General features: G+C 37.8%; 2 pseudogenes; one reads left to right on the top strand and one right to left on the bottom strand.

The window, feature by feature from the left end:
• Window positions 1–234: 234 nt before the first annotated feature.
• The window catches only part of LOC100158090, a 28,222-nt pseudogene continuing 5,686 nt past the window's right edge, over window positions 235–22,770 (bottom strand).
• LOC100526030 lies at window positions 17,129–22,378 on the top strand (annotated as a pseudogene).

Raw genomic sequence — 22,770 nt, 5'->3', positions numbered from 1 at the left:
CTATGAGGATGAAGGTTCAAAATCTGGCCTCGATCACTGGGGTAAGGATTTGATGTTGCTGCAGGCTGCATTGCAGGCAGCAGATGCTACTCACATCCCATGTTGCTGTGGCTGTGGTGTTGGCTGGCAGCTGCAGCTCTGATTCGACCCCTAGCCTGGAGACTTCCATGTGCCACTGGTGCAGGCCTAAATTTTTTTTCCAATTACTGGTAATTTTATCATTGATCAATTGTTTAATGTGCTGTTTGCCAACTTCTATACAGTAAGTTACTATTTAAAACTTTGTAATTAACCACGTATCATTTGGTAGATATTTGGAGACTATATAACCACAACAGTTTTTACCTATCTAATATCTATTGATGATTCATATATGAAAAAAAACTATTGCAAATGTGCTGCCAAATGTTGGTTTTCTAATTTGATCATTTCCTCTTTGTTGACTGGATGTATTCTCCTATAGGAAAAAACTTCCCCTTACTCCACATTCATTCATTTTTTTAAATTTATTTATTTATATCATCACAAACTCACGAATTCATGTTTATTCTCTGAGTTGTAAGCAATTAATGATGATCAACATGGCAGTAACTATTTCATACATGATGGAAGGTAATATATCTTTGTCACTGAAGTCCCATGATGAGGAGAAAAAGTAAACACTAGCAAGTGTCCCATAGTATAAAGACACCACAAAGAGATGGGAGTCACATCTGGGACAAAATTTAAAGAGTTTCTTGGAGGAAGAGACCCTCAGAACTGTGGTCCCTATACGAATATATGAACCCAAGATACTACTTAAAGGCAGGATGAAAAGCATTCCTCCCACAGTAAAGATGAACATCTCACTGAGGGAGGTGTCTGAACAGCTTAACTTCAGGAATATATTGAGGTCACAGAAGAAGTGTGGGATGGTATTTGTAGCACAGAAAGACAGCTGGAGCAATGGGGGAGTATGAAACAGGGCATGGATAAAACAGAGGAACCAGGACCCAGCTACTAAGGAAAGACACAGTTCTGCCTCATGACAGTGGTGTAAAGGAGAGGCTGACAAATGGCCACATACATGTCATAAGCCATCACTGTGAGAAGGAAATTGTTAAGACAACCAAAAAGTGTGACAAAATACATCGGGGAAATGCACCAAGAGTAAGGGATGGATTGATCCTGAGTCTGCATGTTCATCACCATTTTAGGGACAGTGACAGATGAAAAGGATACATCTTTGAGGGCCAAGTGGCTGAGGAAGAAGTACATGGGGGTGTGGAGGTGAGGGACCAGCCTGATGAGCAGGATGATGAGCAGGTTCCCCAGCACTGTGGTCAGATACATGCACAGGAACAGGGCAAAGAACATGCCCCGCTGCTCTGGCCAGATGGGGAGCCCCAGGAGCAGGAACTCAGACACGCTTCTCTGGTTATTCCTCCTCATGTTGTTCTTGCCTCAGCTGGGAATTGGGGAAAGTGGGAAATGTCAAGGTACATACCATAAGTTTATAGTCTTGTCCATTGTACTATGAAAAGTCTTAATTTTTCCTACCTTTCCCTTAATTCTTTTAATTGTTGGTAAATGAATTAGTCTTTCCAATTCTGGCTCCAATTATTTATCAAAACCTCACATTAAAAACAGCTTTTTCCAAAGAAACCAATGGACATTTTTTTTTCTTCATTCAGTAAATAGTTATTGAACAACTGCTTTGTCCCATATTGAGTACTTAGGAGTCAACAAGGACTGAGAAGTCTCTGTGTTCAAGTTTAAATCTTTAAATAAAGTCATGCTCAAACATGTAATTTGCTAAGATGAAAATGGGAAAAGGGCACCAGCTAAGAGGTATCAATCATTCCTTTCCTCTTAAAAAGTCTATGAAACTCCTTACATTTGAAGAGAATTACTAATGCTATTTCATGGGCTTTCAGTATAGTTCACTGCATTCAACCTCTTTCAAGTCACTTAAAATCCCATTATCAAAACTATCCAATCCAGGCTTCCAAGATAATTTCAATAGTTCCAGGCACTGTTCCAAGTGTTTTACATGTACTTTCAAATGAAATCTTTGCAGTAGCCCTAGTAAATATTCTTACACACATTTTAACCTTAAGAAAACAAAAGTATACATTATTTAAATGGGCAAGGATACATACAATTAAGTCCAACAGTGAGAATCACAACATAGTTTTATCTGACCAAGTTCCATGATCTTAACCACTCAGAATGGAAATCATACCCTCAGTATTTAAAATATCCAGAAAAGCTATATTATGTCAGCTACCTTTCTCCAAAATATTCCTAAGTCCTTTTAAGTAAAATTTACAACTCACATTTATGTGTTACACAAAGGACTTTCACGTGTTTTAACCTATCAAACAGTAATTATATTTTAGGACTGCTTAGTAATCTAGGCAAATATTTTTTTTCTTTTTTCTTTTGTCTTTTTAGGGACACACCTGCATCATTTGGGGTTTCCCAGGCTAGGGGTCAAATCAGAGTTGTAGCTGCTGCCTGCACCACAGCCACAGCAATGTAAGATCTGAGCCGCATCTGGACTTACATGACTGCTTATGGCAAGCTGGATCCTTAACTCATTGAGTGAGGCCAAGATTCAAACCAGCATACTCATGGATACTGGTTGGATTCATTAACCACTGAACCACCACGGGAACTCCACACAAGGCAAATCTTATGTCTTCATTACATAAATTTGGAAAATGAAGCTAAGTGATAAATTACTTAACTCAGGTGAGGTGGCTTTTTGATGGTGATTTTCAGGTTAGTATTTCTTTGGAAGTTAGGTTGGAGGTAAGGATTTCCAACCACATAGCCCTGAAGAAGGACTCAAGATGGACATTCTCACTCACGTATAGGGGTGGGATAGTAAGACCCCCTCAGAGACTGAAATAGAAGAATAAAACTGACTCCATATCAGACTTGTTTCTTGTACTTTAAACTTTATATTTTATTGTTTTTGCTACAAGTGAAGAATATTTCCTCTAGCCTGAAATGTACAGAAGAGCCATTCACAAGCTGCTGACCATTAAAAGTGTAACAATTTCTGACTCATATGGAGATAAAAAATTTCAGAACAGAAAATTAGCTTTTGTCTCTTTGGAGGTTTACAGGAGCACTGTGACTTGACCTATGTGACAGCTACATGAACAAAAGATTCTAACACCAAGCAGTTTGGACCAACAAACCTTATGCTTACCCCCTTTGGTTTAAAAGAAGCCTGAATGCTAACTCAGGGAAGATGGTTCTTTGGGACACCATCTTCTCCATATGCCAGCTTTCCAAATAAATTCACTATTCCTTGCCCCAACAAATTGTGTCTCAACTTAGTGGCCTGTTGTGAAGTAAGCAATACAAGTTTGGACTCCATAACAGGATCACTATCTTGCTTAGGTCACTGGTTGTTTCAGTTCATGGCCACCAAGGAGGACAATGACGAACATTTTATAGTGGCATGGAGACTCACTCACATAACGTTTTGGTCCTCACAGAGACACTAGAAGAGAACAAGATGAACTGAACAAATCAGTAACCTTGATTCAGGTAGGATCTTGTGAAGGATGCAGCTGGGCCATGAGACCTGGAAAGAAGGTCAGAGTATGACCTTGAGGTTTCAGATGATGTTTTGGATGGACCTGTTTTCTCAGACCACATGTTTTGTCCCAGACAAAAGTGAATGAGGAACATCAATGACACAAACATGGATTTTGGAGCAAGATAATAAAAATACCTTCCTTTTATAGCACATCAATTATGTGTCAGGCTTCATGCTGAATAATTTGTATGCCTTCCTCATTTAATACTCAAAATAACACTTTGATGTACGAAGACTTACTTCTGCACCTCTGAGGATCCTTGACCCTCAGATAATCAAAGTCACTTCCTAAGATCACAAAAACATTTAAGGACCAGACTGAGGATTGAGCCCCAGCCTGACACAGTGCAGACACTGAGCTCATATCCCTTAGTATGTGGAAGCTCCCCAGGGGTGGAAATGCAGTAATATGGCCCCTGTTGAAAGATAATCAAAGGAATATGAACTGAACCAATGAGTAACCTGCAGTAATATGGCCCCTGCTGAAAGATAGTCAAAGGGATATTTGGACTCATATGCATGAAACAGAAGCCCTTAAAATCTGTACATGAAACATATACTAATGTGCACACTTAAACTACTGATTTGTAATTTTCCACCATCTGTGGTCTATAGGACAGTAACCATGGCTGTTACATGGTCACATGTATATACAGTCATTGGAAAATGAAATGGTCCCAATGTCCACTGACCTACACTCAATACAAGTGAAGGTGATAGGTGAGTGAGACATTTGGACCCTGCTCACAAGAACCAACTCTATAAAAACTACCTGCAAATAAAACATAAAGCAAACACACACACACACACACACACACACACACACACACACACACACACACTATGCCCCATAGAGATGAAACTCATGAAGAAAACACACATATGTACACATTATAGGAAGAAAGAAACACCAGCCCATGTGGAATGAAAAACTGCCCTCCAGGCACAGAAACACATCTTTCCCACCTAGAACTCACATATCACTCAGATCTGTGATTTTAGTGAGTTCAGGTACCTTGTGATATGAGAAGTTTCCTGAAACTTCAGCTTCTATTGAGAACACTAGAACACAGCACAGAATGCCTCTCTGAGGTTCATGACCTCCTGCAGTTCTGTGCCTGTTCTTGATCTCCAGAGCAGCAGGCAGGAGGACACCATTTTACAAGCCTTAGAGAGGATTCATAAAATGTCCCTAAATTCCCTGTTAAGGAATGAATCACTGTAGACTAGGTGCCTCCAAATCCTTTTGGAACTTATTGAGGAGCCTGTGCAAGGGCTGGAGGGACTGAGCTGCTAGAGCTACCTCAGGGGATGTCCCAGATCTCAGGGACACCCTGAGATCCTCTCTATCTGGTTATAGTCCCAGCTGGGAAGTAGGAATAGCTTAGTCATCTTCCAACACCGATGCTGCCAATACTACACTATGGTCCAGGAATAAACCAATAGTTGTTGTCACAAGAACACAAATCTCACTTTAACTTCACATCTTGTAGGGACCTTCTCTCACTTAGGAGTGACTTCAGGGCATGGAGGGAACCTTTTTCAGGGAAGTGTAGAGGAGTATATTGAGTCCTTGGGCTCGTACCCAGAAGAACTGTGTCTAGGCTATGCTCCTCATTAACAGTTTGCCCTGAGAAAATTAATTATCTTCTCAGTCCTGTTTCATTACATTTAAAGTGTAGAGAATAACTGCATTGTCATCATGAAACAATTATTGAGATTAAATGAGATGATTCATGCTAAAGCACACAATAACTGCACAATAAATATCTCGATATGATTATTTTTGTGTCCTCAAAAAATGTATAATTACATCTAGAATCATTGACATTGATGTAACACCAATAGTGCATGAATACTTGAATTAATTGCTTAATGAATTCTTTGGATCTTAACAAGAACCTATTCCCTCCCAAGAAAGAACTAAATTTGTCCCCGCAGAATAATGAAACAATTATATCATTCAAATTTCAGTAGACTAAGCTATCCACTTTTATGCTCCCTTTGGTTAATGTATCATAACTGACATCTTCATTGGCAAGATGGCTGCAAACTCCCTCAGTGCCAGGGAAAGCCCCCAGGCAGAGCCAAAGTGCAGCTAGGAGCTGTCAGCTTGCTGAAAACTTTCTAATGCAGCTTCCAATAACCCAAGTGGGACAAGGAGCTTCAGGGCAGCATCAACTATAATCTACACCATGTACTTCCCCTATCTGCTTGTCCCGCATGCTGAGCCTGGAGAATATCAGCCATCAGACACTTGATAAACAGAATTTAAAAGGGAGAGTTAGTGGGACAAACTACAATCTTTGCTGATAAAGATGACCCCAAGGCTGTAATTGAAATTCATCATTGCCTTCCTCTATCATCCATATATATTTCCTTTATATTCCTCCAACATGACCTATTTTCAAGACTGCTTCCCTGATCTTCATTCCTGAAATGTCATAATTCTTGCTTATCCTGCTGTTTACCTATCATGTGGCAGAACTACAATCACCTGTTTAAGGTTATTGCTGGTCAGGAAAGTTCCCCAGTCCTTCATAATGATTAGGGTCAATTACTCCCAAACTTGGAGTGACCTTTCTTTGTCTCAAGCCTTCCAAAATAAAGAATCTAAAATCACCAGGCAGCAATCAGACTTTAATATCAGGGAACACTCGTGTTTTCTCTGTGGAAGCCCACTTCCCCAAATCAAAGACCAAGTCTTATTGTCAGTTTAGAAGATTTGGTCTTTGATTTGGGGAAGTGGGCTTCCACACTTCCCAAAGATCCATAGAGATAGATCATTAAGTAAAATGTAAAACAAAGAACTAGTTACCCTAAAAGAAAAATGGGATAAAACTTAGATGACCTTGGATATGGCCATGGCTTTTTATATACAACACCCAAGGCACCATCTGTGAAAGAAATAATTGATAAACTGGAATTTCTTAACATTAAAAACATTTCTCTGCAAAGGACAATGTCAAAAGAATGAGATGATAAACCATGACTTAGAGAAAATATTTGCAAATGACATACCTGATATAGGACCATGGTCCAAAATATAAAAAGAACTCTTAAAATGCAAAAATAAGAAAAACAATCAGGGGATTAAGATGACAGAATAGAAGGACTGGAGCTCACTTTTTCTACTAAAAACAACAAAGTTACAATCAAATGCTGAACAAGCTTCAATCAAATGGACTGGGAACATACAAAAAGATATCCTACTCCAGAAGATTAAGAGAAGGCCATTTCAAGATGGTCAGAGGGGTGATTATGTGATATATGCAACCCCATATGTGCTGGTGGGCAGCCCACAGACTGGAAAGTAACTGTATCACATAGACTTGCATCAGGAATGAGAGTTCTCAGCCCCTAGTCAGGTCCCCACACCTGGGGATCTGGCATTGGGATAATGATCCCCTAGAGTATCCAGCATTGAAGGCCAGTTGGGCTCATGTGCAGGAGCTCCACAGGACTGGGGAAAACAAAGATTCCCCATTCTTAAAAGGCACACATAGGATTTCATGTGCACTGGGTCCCAGGGCAAAGCAGAGGCTCCATAGGAAACTGGGTCAGACCAAACTGCAGTTCTTGGAGGATCTCCTTGGAAAACAGAGGCTGACTGTTCCTTGTTGTGGGAGAAGAGCATTGGAGGCAAAGCTCTTGGGAATATTCATCATCCTGTGTTCATCTAGAGACAGACATTTTGGGAAAATATGGCCCCAACCATCAATGCTAAGAAACCCCAGGAAAAACAATAATCCAGGTAGGATCACAGCAACACCCATCAGTAAACAGGCTGCCTAAAGATGCCCTAGGCACATAGGCACCTCTATCTCATCCAGAGTCAAAACCCCACCCACCAGAGGGATTGGAATCAGCTCCACCTAACAGCAGCAGGCACCAGTCCCTTCCATCAGGAAGCCTACACCAAACCACAAGAGAAGTGAACAAAATAAGAAGGGAATAAAAAAGAACAAAAATCCAAAACAGTCAATAAAATCACAATAAGAACATACATATCAATAATTACCTTAAATGTTAGTGAACTAAACACCCCAACCAAAAGACATGGACTGGCTGAATGGATACAAAATCAAGACCCATATATATGCTGTCTCAAAGAGACCCACTTCACTTCGAGGGACACATACAAATTGAAAGTGAGAGGATGGAAGAAAATATTCCATGCAAACAGGAATAAAAAGAACGCTGGAGTAACAATACTCATATCAGAAAAAACAACCTTACAATGGAGAATACTTTAAGAGACAAGGAAAGACACTACATAGTGATCAAAGAATCAATCAAAGAATAAGACATAACAATTTTAAATATCTATACACCTAATATAGGATCACCACAATATATAAGGCAACTGCTAACAACCAAAAAGTAGAAATCAACAATAACACAAGAATAGTGGGGGACTTTAACACCCCACTTATAGCAATGGACAGATCATCCAGACATAAAAACAATAAGGAAACACAGGCCCTGAATGAAGCATTAGATCAGATAGACTTAACAGATATTTATAGGACATTCCATCCAAAAGCAAGAGAATACACATTTTTCTCAAGTACACTAAGAGTGACCATATCCTGGGCTATGAATCAAGCCTCAGTAACTTTAAGAAAATTGAAAACATATGAAGCATCTTTTCCAAAAACAACACTATATGACTGGAAGTCAACAACAAGGAAAAAAACTACAAAAACCACAAACACCTGTAGACTAAACAACATGCTAGTAAACAACCAATGGACCACTGAAAAATATCAAAGAACAAATTTAAAAATACCTAAAAGCAAATGATAACAAAGATACTACACTCTGAAATCTATTGGATGCAGAAAAAGCCGTTCTAAGAGGAAAGGTTAGAGCAATACAAGAATACCTCAGGAAATAAGAAAAAGCTAAAAAAAAAGCTAACTTGACATCTAAAGCAGCTAGATAGAGAAGAACAGAAAAGACCTAAAGTTAGTAGAAGGAAAGAAATCATAAAGATCAGAACACAAATCAAAAAAATAGAAACAAGAAAATCATAGAAAAGATGAATAAAACTTAAACCTGGTTCTTTAAAAGGATCAACAAAATTGATAAAATCTTAGACAGACTTATCATTAAAAAAGGGTGAGGACTCAAATCAATAAAATTAGGAATGAAAAAGAAGTAACAGACATTACAGAAATACAAAGGATCATAAGAAACTACTATATGCCAATAAAATGGAAAACCTAGAAGAAATGGACAAATTCTTAGGAATGTACAATCTTCCCAGACTAAAGCAAGATGAAATAGAAAAGATGAATGGACCAATCACAAGAACTGAATCTGAAACATTAAAAAACTTTCAACAAACATAATCCAGGACCTGATGGCTTCACAGGTGAATTCTATCAAACATTTAGAGAAGAGCTAACACTTATTTCTCTGAAATTATTCCAAAACAGTGCAGGGGAAGGAACACTCCCAAAATCATTCTGTGAGGCAACCACCACCCTGATTGCAGAACCAGACAAAGATACCACAAAAAATAAAATCACAAGCCAATTTCATGATGAACATAGATGCAAAAATCCTCAACAAAAGAATAGCAAACCAACGCAAACAATATATTAAAGATATTGTACATAATGATCAAGTAGGATTTATCCCATGGATGCAACGATTCTTCAATATTCACCAATAAATCTTTGTGATACACCACAATAACAAACTGAAGAATAAAAAACATATGATCTTCTCATTAGATGCAGTAAAGGTCTTTGACAAATCCAACACCCATTTCTGATAAAAACCTTTCAGAAAGTGGACACAGGGGGAACCTATCTCACATAAGAAAGGCCATATATGACAAACACACAGCAAACATCACTGTCAATGGTGAAAATCTGAAAGAATTCCCACTGAGATCAGGAAAAAGACAAGGATGTCTTCTCTCACCACTACTCTTCAACATAGCTTTGGAAGTCCTAGCCACAGCAATCAGAGAAGTAAAAGAAATAAAAGGAACACAAATTGGCAAGGAAGAAGTAAAATTATCACTATTTGCAGATGACATGATACTATACCTAGAGAATCCTAAAAATTCTACCAGGAATCTGTTAGAGCTCATCTGTGAATTTGGCAAAGTCACAGGATACAAAAGTAACACACAGATATCAATGGCATTTTATACACTAACAATGAAAAAGCAGAAAGAAAAATTAGGGAAGCAATCCTGTTTACAATTGCATCCAAAAGGAAAAACATACCTAGGATTAAACCTACCTAAAGAGACAAAAAAAACCTGTACTCTCAAAACTATAAGACACTGATGAAAGAAATCAAAGATGACACAAACAGATGGAATGACAAACCATGCTCGTGGATTGGAAGAGTTAATATTATCAAAATGACTATACTACCTAAGGCAATCTACAAATTCAATGCAATCCCTATCAAATTACCAAGGACATTTTTCACAGAACTTGAACAAAATATTTTGTTTGTTTGGAAGCACAAAAGACCCAGAATAGCAAAAGACATCCTGAAAAAGAAAAATGAAGCTGGAGGAATCAGGCTCCCAGACTTCAGACTATACTACAAAGCAACAATCATCAAAACCGTATGGTACTGGCACAAAGACAGAAATATAGATCAGTGGAACAGGATAGAAAGCCCAGAATTCAACCCACGCACCTACAGCCAACTCATCTAAGACAAAGGAGGCAAGAATATACAATGGAGAAAGGACAGATTTTTCAATAAGTGGTGCTGGGAAAACTGGACAGACACATGGAAAAGAATGAAATTAGAACACTCCCCAACACCATACACAAAAATCAACTCCAAATGGATTAAAGACCTAGATATAAGACCTGATACTATAAAACTCTTAGAGGAAAACTTAGGCCAAACTCTCGCTGACATAAATGACAGCAACATCTTCTCAGATCCACCTATCAGAGTATTGACAATAAAAACAAACATAAACAAATGGGATCTAATCAAACTTCAAAGTTTCTGCACAGCAAAGGAAACCCTAAACAACACAAAAAGACAACCCACAGAATGGGAGAAAATATTTGCTGATGAATCAACTGATAAGGGATTGATCTCCAAAATTTATAAACACCTTCTGCAACTCCATACAAAAAAAAATCCCCATCAAAAAGTGGGCAGAAGATTTAAAAAGACAGTTCTCCCAAGAAGACATATGGATAGCCAAAAAACACATGTAAAGATGTTTAACATCACTCATTATTGGTGAAATGCAAATCAAAACCACTATGAGGGACCACCTTACACCAGCCAGAATAGCCAGCATCAAAAAGTCTACAAACAATAAGTGCTGAGCAGGTGTGGAGAAAAAGGAACACTATTATACTGTGGGTGGGATTGTAAATTGGTGCAACCACTGGGGAAAACAATATGGATATGCCTCAGAAAACTAAAAATAGAACTATCATTTGATGCAGCAAACCCACTCCTGTGCATCTATCTAGAGAAAACCATGACTCGCAAAGAAACATGTACTCCGATGTTCATTGCAGCACTATTTGCAATATCCAAGACATGGAAACAATCTAAATGTCCATTGACAGAGGAGTGGATCAAGAAGATGTGCTACATATACACAACAGAATATTACTCAGCCATTAAAAGGAATGAAATATCAGCACTTTTACCAACATGGATGGACCTAGAAACTATCATGCTAAGTGAAGTCAGCCATACAATGAGACACCAACATCAAATGCTTTCACTGACATGTGGAATCTGAACAATGGACAGACTGAACTTCTTTGCAGAACAGATGCTGACTCACAGACATTGAAAAACTTATGGTCTCCAGAGGAGACAGTTTGGGGGTGGGGGGATGTGCTTGGTTTATAGGATGGAAATACTGTGAAATTGGATTGTTATGATCATTATACAACAAGAGATGTGATAAATTCATTTGAGTAATTAAAAAAAAAGACTTAAAGCTAAATAGTGACTGCCCCTATAATGTGAGGGCATGAAAAGACTGGGAAGAGGTGTGAGAGAAATTCCTGGAGTAATGGTAATGTTGAATTACAAATGCTTATATATTTGTCAAAACTCAATGAATACACATTTAAAATTTTTACATTTAATTGCACATAAATTTTACTTTAATAAATACTGAACTCTGGTTTTTATATGTATGTATATTTAGGGTGAAGTTTATTGATATATATAATTTATTTTGAAATACAACAAATAATAAGATGCACTGATATATATATATGGATAGATAGAAATGTGTTAAAACAAGAATAAATAAAATATTAATGGCAGAATTTTTAAAATGTAAATTACATGGTATTTGTGGAAAAAGAAAACTGCCTCTTACAGAATTCATACAAATAATAAACTACTTAATTATCTTACTTACGTTACCATAATTATTTGACTTATTAATTTTATTAAAATTATTTTATTTTCTTATTATATTCATTTTAATATAATCACATTAAATTAGAAAGAAATCATATCAATAAGGTGGTTCTCTCTAACACAGTACTGTATTACCTATGATATTAAAATAGAGGATATTATGAATAATGTCATAAGAATAAATTTTAAATTTTGTTCAAATAAGACAAATTTCTAAAAAACATATGACCCATCAAAAAATTTAGTAAGATTTTAGACTTATAACTATTGAGGAAATTGAATCAGTAGCCAAAACCTAACCTTGAAGAAAATTGCAGGCCTAGATGTCTGCAATAGTGAATTTAGTTTTATCAACAGTCAAGAAAGAAATAATTTCTAGCTTGCAAAACTCTTTCAGGGAATAGAAATTAGAGAGAATTCACCAATCTCCATTTAGAGATAAACACATCCTTGATATATAAAGCTACAAAAACACTGCAAAAGAGTACAGGAACAGGCTGATCTCATTTATGAATTAAATATACTGATTCAAAATAAAATATTAGTAAGACAATTAAAATAAACTCAGAAGAAATGTGATGTTATCTTTACCAAGTTGCAGTTTCCCAGGAATGCAAAGTTGATTTCACATTAAAAAAGCAATCAAAGTAAGTCACTACAGTGATAAAGCAAATGAAAATATTATATGATGCAAGAATAATGTCTCAACAGATGCAAGAAAAAAAACATTTGCTGTAACTCAACATATGCTCATTAGAAAGGGCTGTTAGCAAGTGAACATGGAAGAAAATATTCTTCCTGAAAAAAGAAGTTATTTCTTCAAACATACAGCATAGATAATATGTATGATTATATATTTAATACCTTCCAATTCCCTGTGGAGCAAGATAAAACACCAGCTCTTACCACAACTATCCCACATTGTACTTGAGGCCACAGTAGGATAAGAAAAATAGAGAAGAGAAATAAATTCTCTAAGAAAAGAAACAAAACTGCATTTTATTCACATCTGACATTTTCATATTATTGCAATTTGAAGGAGTCTATGAATGAACCATTCAAATTATTGTGTTTTGTTGCAAAAAAAATAAGTTAAAAAAAGACATCCCCACCATAACTTCACAACATACACAATAGTCAATTCCAGGTAGACTAACGCACTAATTTTGAAAAGTAAAATTATAAAGTTTTTAGAAGAAAATGTTGAAAGTTACCTTCCTTAACTCAGGGAAAAAATGGACTTTTTTTTCTTTTGTCTTTTTAGGACCACACTCATAGCATATGGAATTTCCCAGGTTAGGTGTCTAATTGGAGATATAATTGCTGTCCTACACCACAGCCACAGCAACATGGGATCTGAGCCATGCCTGAGACCTACACCACAGCTCAAGGCAATGCCAGATCCTTAACCCACTGAGCAAAGCCAGGAATAGAACCCACATCTTCATGGACACTAGTCAGACTCATTTCTGCTGCACAACAACAGGAACTCTGGAAAAATAAAAATTTAGACAAGCGGTTTCAAAATTAGGAAATAAAAATGATAATAAGTATTTAAAAGCTACTCCATCTCATGATTAATCACTGAAATACAAAATCAAACAACCAGGAGATGCTGCCCAGCATACACACACCACATGAGTACAATAAAAAAGGATGGCACCACCAGGTGTGGTAAGAATGAGCTACAACCACACCCTCACACGTTGCTGGTGGAAGTGCAACTTAGTAAAATATCTTTGGGAGTCAATTTCACAGTGTGGACTAAAATTGAATATGGGGACATTTTAAAACCAAGAAATATCACTCCTAGATATGTAGGAAATTGAAGGAAAATAGGAATGATCATGGCAGATTATTCCTAATAACCTCAAAAATATCTGTCAAGAATAGGTTGCATGAGTAATGAGGGAGACCATCCTACAATGGGGCAACTCTCAGCAATAAAAATGAACAAATTACCACACCATATAGCTACCTAGCTGACTTTGCAATAGTAAGACTAAACAAAAGATCCAGAAAAAGTATACATAAGGTCTGAGGGCAGTAATATAACCTTCCAAAACAGGCAAAACTAAAATAACATATGTGTAAGACAGTAAGGATTAGTTTATTTTGAGACGAAGAGCAGAGGAATGACTAACAGGATACACAAAAGGAGATTCAGCCCTGCTGGTAATAATGTTTTCCTTGTAAATCTGGGAAGTTATACACAGGTGATTGTTTTCTAATAATTTAGGAGGCATTATGCTAAGATAAATATTTCAAACAGAGAAATATGAACATGGTATGATATCACTTATATGTGTAATCTAAAAAATACAATAAACAACTGAATAAAGAAAAAAATTCAGACAAATACAGAGAACAAACCAGTGGTTACTGATAAGGAGGGGGTGAAGGGGTAAGGTGGGGAAATGAGAGATCCAAATTGGGGGGTGTAAGATAGGTTAAAGGGTGTATTATACAGCACAGGGAATATAGCCAATATTTTGTAATAACTGTAAATGGAAAGGAATATTTAAATATTGCATTAAAATTTGTTAAATAAAAAAATTCACATGGAACAATAAAAGACCCAGAATTGCTAAAGCAATCCTGAGGAGCAAAGCTACAGAAATCAAGACAGTATGGCACTGGTACCAAAACAGATATACAGACCAATTGAAAAGAATAGAGAACCCAGAAATAAACCTAGACACCTATGGTCAAGTAATTTTTGACAAAGGAGGCAAGAACATAAAATGGGAAAAAGACTATCTCTTCCAGACAGCTGCGTGTAAATCAATGAAACTGGAACACATCCACACACCTTGCACAAAAATAAATTTAAATGGCTGAAAGACTTAAACATAAGACAAGACACCATAAAACTCCTATAAGAGAACATAGGCAGAACATTCTCTGACATCAACCATAAAAATATTATATTAGGTCAGTCTCCCAAAGCAATAGAAATAAAAACATAAATAAAAAAAATGGGACCTACTCAAACTTAGAAGTTTTACATAGCAAAGGAAACCATTAAAAACAACAAAAAACTATTTAATGGGAGAAAATAATTTCAAATGATGCAACCAACAAGGGCTTAATCTCCAAAATATATAAACAACCCACACCACTCAACTGCCAAAAAAAAAAGAAAGAAAAAAAAAAGAAAAATGGACAGAGGCCCCGAGTACACATTTCTCCAGAGAAGACATTACTATAGCCAACAGGCACAGGAAAAATTGTTCAACATCATGAATTATTAGAGAAAGTCAAATAAAATCTACAATGAGGTACCACCTCACAATGTCAGAATGGCTGTCATTAATAAATCTACAAGTAACAAAAGCTGGAGAGGGTGTAGAGAAAAGGAACCCTTTTACACTTGTTGGGAATGTAAATTGGTACAACCATTATGGAAAACAGCATGGAGGTGCCTCAGAAAAATAGTTATAGAAATACAATATGACCCAGCAATCCCACTCCTGGGCATATAACCAATAAACCTTTCATTCAAAAAGATACATGCACTCCTATGTTCATTGCAGTACTATTCACAAAAGCCAAGTCATGGAAACAACAAAAATGTCCATCAACAGATGAATGGATTAAGAAGTTGTGTTACATATACACAATGGGATACTATTCATCAATAAAAAGAACAAAATAATGCCATTCACAGCAACATGTATGGAACTAGACCATACTAGGTGAAAAACTAGAGCATACTAAGTCAGAAAAGCAAAAGACAAACATGCTATGATATCACTTTTATGTGGAGTCTAATATATGGCACAAATTAACCTATCTACAGAAAAGCAAAAACTCATGGACATGGAGAACAGACTTGTGGTTGCCAAGGGGGAGGGGGAGAGAGGAAGATGGACTGGGATTTTGGGGTTAGCAGATGCAAACTATTTCATTTGAAATGGATAAGCCATGAGGTTCTGCTGTATAGCACAGGGAGCTATATAAAATCACTTGTGATGAAACATAACAGATGATACCATGAGAAAAATAGTGTACATTTACATATAATTGGATCACTTGGCTGTACAGCAGATATTGACAGAACATTGAAAATAACTATAATTTTAAAATATTTTTAATAATATCCAAGAAAAGAAAATAATGAAAATTAAAAAAATTAAAAATGGATCTTAGTGAAATTAATTATTAATGAAAAATTGGCCCATATATTATTTAAGCTGAATGATTGGAGAATAGGCATTAATTTTATAAACATTCATAAGAAAACATAAATGTTTCATACACTTTTTCCTATGTAGCATACATTTAAACAAAAACAAATGAACTTGTCTAGAAATTAATTTATTCTTATAAATATATAATTTGTCACCTTAGTCCCAAAGCAGAATCTAAATATTTTTCATATCTCAGTTCTCTGAGATCATTAAATAAGAATGCTTCCTCTTCTACATGACATTTAAAACAATGATTGTGACCTCTGATCTAGTCTTTATTTTTTACTTATTTCCTGGGGCATAATGTAATCACCCATCAGGATGGGAATAATTAAGAAGCCTGGATGCCATGAACAGATTGTGGACCCGTTCAGGGTTAAGGCTGGGACGATCTACCACAGCTGCTCCTCAACCAGGGGAGAAACCAGGGTGCAGCCATAGAGACCAGCCTGATCCATCTGAATGGAATTATAATAGATTTTGCTGGGACAAATGGATAAAACATCAAGAGGGGATAGATGGCATGTTGGACAATTGTCTCATCTGGTCTCTAACTAGCAGGTCTGGGAATGGGCAGCAGCTCCTCCCAGCACCTGAGCATGGGGCATCACCAGTGATCTGAGTCTTCAGTCTCTGTGGTTGCCACACACAAGAAGGGCTCTGTGACTCCAGCCATGTCTTCCTGGGGAGACAATTGTACATCGAACCCAAGTTCCTTCATGTAAGTGTCACAGACTGATGCTGGGCAGCATCTCCAGGTGAGGATAGAGGCACAGGCAAGGGGACAGGGAGCAGAGTATACCTAAGGTCATGTGTGTGCATGCACATATGCGTACATAAGCAAATACAGACATACAAACAGCCCATAGAGCTCTTCCTCATTTTTGCCTTCTTTTCTATATCCCTCTCTGCCATATGTTTTCTGGATCTTCCGATCACCATGCAGGGCAGCTGGTCTGGATTTGTCACATCCCTGATGGTGCAGATTGAAGGCTTTGTGGAGAATAGGTCTCAGACCACCCTTCCACAAACCCTATCAGTGAGCAGGACATAGCACCTGTGCACTCACAGAGAATAATTCACTCTCATTTCACTGGAAAAAGCATTCCTCCCAGAACTTATCTAAGCCACCAACCACATCAACACCACTAATTGACTCCTCTACTTCCACTTAAAGCTTATCAAACTCATTCACATCCTTTCTTTTTCTTTTCTTTTTTTTTTTTTTTTGGCTTTTTGCCATTTCTTGGGCCACTTCTGTGGCATATGGAGTTTCCCAGGCTAGGCATCAAATTGGAGCTGTAGCCTGCTGGAGTCCAGCTCCCATGGCCAGGGATGTGCACCCTGTCAGGGATGGATGGTGTCAATGAATGCACATGGAGACAGCCTCTTTGTCTCTTTTTAAGAGCACTGGACTGCTCAAATTTTATTGGTATAGATGATTGTTTATATAGACAGTTTTCAATTACACCACAATGTTAAAAGTACACCTGAAGGTCAAGTTCTAAAGGTTAACTCCCAGATTATGCTTCCTAAAAGGCTACAGAAATAAGGATTTGGCATTCACAAGTCTTGTTTTTAGATCAGTGCTTATCTTCAAAGTGTCATGGCAGGAGGACATTATGAGAAAATCAACTTCAGTTAGCTATCACTTAAAAGTTTCTAAAATCAAGGACAACTCCCATAGCTAGGGTTCTTTGACCATGAATAATATATGTCTAACTTTATCTATGTCTGTAGCACATTCCAACTTCTAAAGCTTACAGTATAACCAGTTAGTACATAAACACTATGTTTTTAATTAAATTGGATTTGAATAGGGGAAAGTACATAGGAATAAATTTTTATATTATTGTTGTAATTTTGTTAAATCACAAATCACCACAGGAAAATAAGAATAATAATCAAATAACAGGAAACATTGAGGAAAAACTGAATAACAACTAAAACAACAGGAAAGACCAGGTCACCCAGGAAACAATCCATGTTATCCAGTGCAAACATGGAAATTGTTTTCCCTGGAAAGCCCCAATTCTTCCCCATCAATGTCAGCATGAGAGCTGTGTAATCTAAGGCTTTCCCTTGGATTGCACCACACAGGCAGGCTTCAGCCTTCCCTCAGTTTTGCACCTTACAGGCAGGCTTTTATCCTGACCAGAAGCCCACTTTCAGCTTGTACAGTTCAGGTGAGCTCCCTTCCTTCCTTAGGAACCTGCCTTCAGTTTTTTGTTGCCATCAAGTAAGGTTCCTTCCTTGAGTCCCTGCATCTACTCAGCTCCCTGCATCAGCCACAGTTTACACCACAGCCACAGCAACATGGGATCCAAGCCACGTCTTTCACCTATACCACAGCTCGTGGCAAAGCCGGATCCTTAACCCGCTGAGAAAGACCAGGAATAGAACCTGCATCCTCATGTTGGGAGCCATAAGGCTGCTCCAGTAAAGAAAGCAAAGCCACAGTCGGCACCTGCATGAGGCTTGTCTGGTTAGCAGAGCTACAGACAAACTGAAGAAAGAAGAAGGATTGCAGAGCAATCCCTTGAAAGATATCGGCTCCAGGAAAATAAAAATGATATCCCTTAAAAATATGTTAATCTATTTTTCTGTGTTTATCCTTCTTTTTCTATCTTTGATTCACAGCTTTCTTACTGCTAAAAATTTGCCCTGGGTACGTAAAACACTTGAACCAAAACAGAGTGAAGTTATTTAAACAATGTAATGGAAAAAGCCTTTGTTTTGGAGTAACAATTTATGGCACCTATTTTGTAAGAGTATACAGGGGAAACTTATGATTTCAGTCCCTTTACTTAAAAAGAAGTTTGGGGCTGGGAAAAATGTTGTTTGGCCTATAAATTGCTATTTTTCTATAATAGATATATTTTTTTATCAAATAACAGTGTCACCTGTTAACTTTCATCCCTTGTGGGGGCATTTGTTAATTTTTGGGTATAATACTCCTTTCTATTGAAATTGGTGGTTTGGAACTTACGTAAATCAGCACAATAGGTTAAATGCTTAGCTTGCTGGTGCCAAATAAATCGTAGTCTCAAGAATGTCACGAGCCCCAAGGCTTTCATGCATTTTTGTTAACTACATACGCCTTTAGTTAAAGAATGTTAGGTATCATAGTTTATTACTTATTTAAAGCTTTGTTCTTAATATAAAATAGAATAGCTACTGTTGTTGACCTTTGAAGAAAAATACAGTGTGAAACTTTAAGTTTGTAATCTTGAAGGAAAATCTAAAGTTGAAAGGAACATGTTTTAACTAACATTTTTTTTTTTTTTTATCTCAGGTGGAGGGAACAGAAAGGGCTTTAAATCAAATGTTAATGTCAAATCTTACACGAAACCTGATTGTGAAATGGTATAAAAGCTGATGCTTTTCATTTAATAAATTGGGTCATCTGCAGCATGCAGCTGAGGAGTTGGCTCCAATTCTTGCCTCGCCATTTGTAGCCCATCCTCTCCTTCGGCACTCCCTGGCTGCTGGGGCTGGACCTCGGCAACCTCACGGTTCCTAGTTGGATTCGTTAACCTCTGCACCATGATGGGAACTCCCATATCCTTTCTTTTTCTTAAAATTTGATCCAGTAAATAATTCTCTTAGATAGAGTTATTTATTCCTATGATATACTTAATAAGTTGGAGGATTATTAAGTTATTCTTCCCAGTAAATTTGACTTGGTTTCCAGATTCCAAAATAAATTCTTTGTGATGGATAGTTATAAGCAGGTTCCAAACCTTTCCAGTGTGGTGCTGCTGGACTGATGATACTGGTTATGCTGCTGCTGCTGATGCAATAACAAGGACTACAAAAATGACACAACAGCTTAATTTTTAAAAGAGGCTTAATGATAATAGTAATTATATATTTTAATTATTTATGATTTTAATATTATTGAAATTAATATTTTCAATATTCAATATTAATAACAGATCATTTTTAAAGATTGCTTAGTATTTGGAAGTCTTGATTTACATACTACGTCATCATTATCAAATTTATTCCTCATAACCACTCTGTATTATGAACACCAGCATTAGTCTATTTTAGCCATTGAAGAAATTGAAGGTGAAAAAGCTTGTGGCTTTCTTGAGATTTCATCAATTGTAAAGAGTGGGAAAACTTGCAGATTCCAGAGGTATCATATATTTTTCCTCATGACGGCTACCACTGACTGATCATATTATCCCCCCACACCATCACACAGGTCATTTAAATTCCACATCTTAACTGAACATCATGAGTTGTGAAGAAACTGACACAAGTTCCAGTCTTTGGTCTCTTCAACAATCCTATCTGCTAGGGGTATTATATTCATCTTATGGAGGAGAATAGCAAAGCTCAAAGAGACTAAAAATTCCCCCAATTGAAAAGGCACATGAGGACCAGAGGAGCAAAGCACATCACCCAGAGCCTTGTCACCACATCCTGTGTCCCACGTTCACATTTCATCACCTGTGACTAACAATGACAGTAACATCACTGCCCTTGCTAGCAGCCTTCCCTCTACATATGTTATCTCAGGAATGATGGCAGTGAGTCTATGAGGTAGATACACATAGTACAAAACCAGAAACAGAGATCCAGTGGGAAGCATTTAACCAAAGACAGACTGAGCATAAGGAACACAATTGATCCCCCCCCCCAATTTCCAGAGGCCAAAGCCCAGGAATTCAAAAAATATGTATACTGAGGAGGAAGAAGTTGATGTTTAAAAAGAAAATGGTGTGCCCTTCATAATAATATGATTTTCAGTTTGCAGTTTTCTCCTGGGCACACTAACTCATGGGAAGGATCTTCAAAGCAAAGGGGGCCAGAGTATTCCCAGCACAACTAGAGACCCCTTAGGCCCAGCTGGATCCTCTCTGAAGAAACTATTCTTTATTCCATATCCCTTAAAATGTGTGCACACCACACACTCACACATTAACATGGCACCTGATCTTGCCCAATAATCTTAGGATATACATGAATCACAAGTGAGCACAGCAATAAGACAGTAAATTTAAATGAGTGTTCTATGGGTTTTAAAAAGGAAACTGAACTTGGAAACATTTTTCCAGATTAACCCCAGTCCAGTCTCATTCAGAACATTCATGGAGAAACTTGCAACATTACAGAAGTCCAGACCTCAGACTACAGTCTAGCCTGATGCCTCTTTATCAGAGTCAACTGTCCTCCCTTTTGAACATTTTGCAAATCAGCAGTTACACATACTAGTGAATCTGAGTGACCCTTTACAGGAATAGAGGAAAATAGATTAAAGTCCTTGGACTCTGTAATATTGACCGTCTATCTTTAATTAAGGAAGATTTGGCTCTAATTTCTCTAATTTAGAAGGAAATTAGAAACTGAACCAGCATCTCTGACCATAGTGGGGAAACTGCTCATCATCCTGGCCATTGGCTCTGACCCTCACCTCCACACTCCCATGTATTTCTTTCTGGCCAAACTGTCCTATATTGACACCTACATCTCCTGCACCATTGTCCCCAAGGTGCTGGTCAACATCCAGACACAGCACCACACCATCTGCTACACTGGGTGCTTCGTGCAGATGTACTTCTTCATGGCATTAACCCTTCTGGATTACTTTCTGCTGGCTGTGATTGCATATGGCCACTACATGTCCATTTGTCTCCCTTTCCACTACACAATGAACATGAACCCCTACTGCTGTTCACCACATCCTGGCTCTATGACTACCTTCTGGCCTAATCACTCATTCTTTTCATGTCTCAGTTCTCTTTCTGTGCCTCCCATTCCATCCCACACTTCTGTGATCTTCTACCATTCCTCAGACTAGCCTGCTCAGACACCCACATCTTCAGGTCAGGATGTTTGCAGAGGCAGCACTCTCAGGTGTGGTCCCTCTCACCTGGCCTTGGTCTCTTATGCCCATATCATCCACACCATCCTCAGGGTCCCCTCTCCTGGGGGAAAGCACAAAGTCTTCTCTGCCCATGGTGTTCACCTGACGGTCATCATTCTCTTCTACAGGACCTTCTTTCTGGTGTATTTCCAGCCCTTATCCTCCTACTCTGCAGATACTGGAATGGTGGACTCTGTGGTTTATACAGTGGTCACTCTCCTGCTGAACCACTTTATCTACAGCCTAAGGAGCAAGGACATGAAGGAGGACCTGTGGAGATTTTTTGGTTGTGGAAGATGTTTCACCCCATAAAAATTTCTCCTCTAAAGTACAGGCCCAGGTTCCAACATGAATTTTCCCCTCCATGTGTCCACTATAAATGTGAAAATCTCATTCAAGGCAGGATGCTTTGCTTTCCAAGCAAAATGCCAGCAAATGAAGACTTGGACTTTTTCAGGACTGAAATAGGGCCAACTGACCAAGGCCAGAAATGCTGTCTGGAGAGAGGGAGTGACCAGTAGTCCCTACTGTGTGACATGATGTGTGGGTATATGGATCCAGGAAGATTCAACGCAGGGTTAGGAACATGAAAAGTGCCAACAGATGGCTTCTATAAGGAAGCCCAATAGAAGCACAGTGTAGGACTATAAATTCTTCCCCTAGAGACACAAATTCTAGCAAGACTATGCATGTCAGGACCTCAG

Source organism: Sus scrofa, unplaced genomic scaffold (genome assembly GCF_000003025.6).
Source record: "Sus scrofa isolate TJ Tabasco breed Duroc unplaced genomic scaffold, Sscrofa11.1 Contig59, whole genome shotgun sequence".
In the NCBI taxonomy this organism is placed as follows: Eukaryota; Metazoa; Chordata; class Mammalia; order Artiodactyla; family Suidae; genus Sus; species Sus scrofa.
This window is presented reverse-complemented; position numbering and strand designations above follow the sequence as displayed.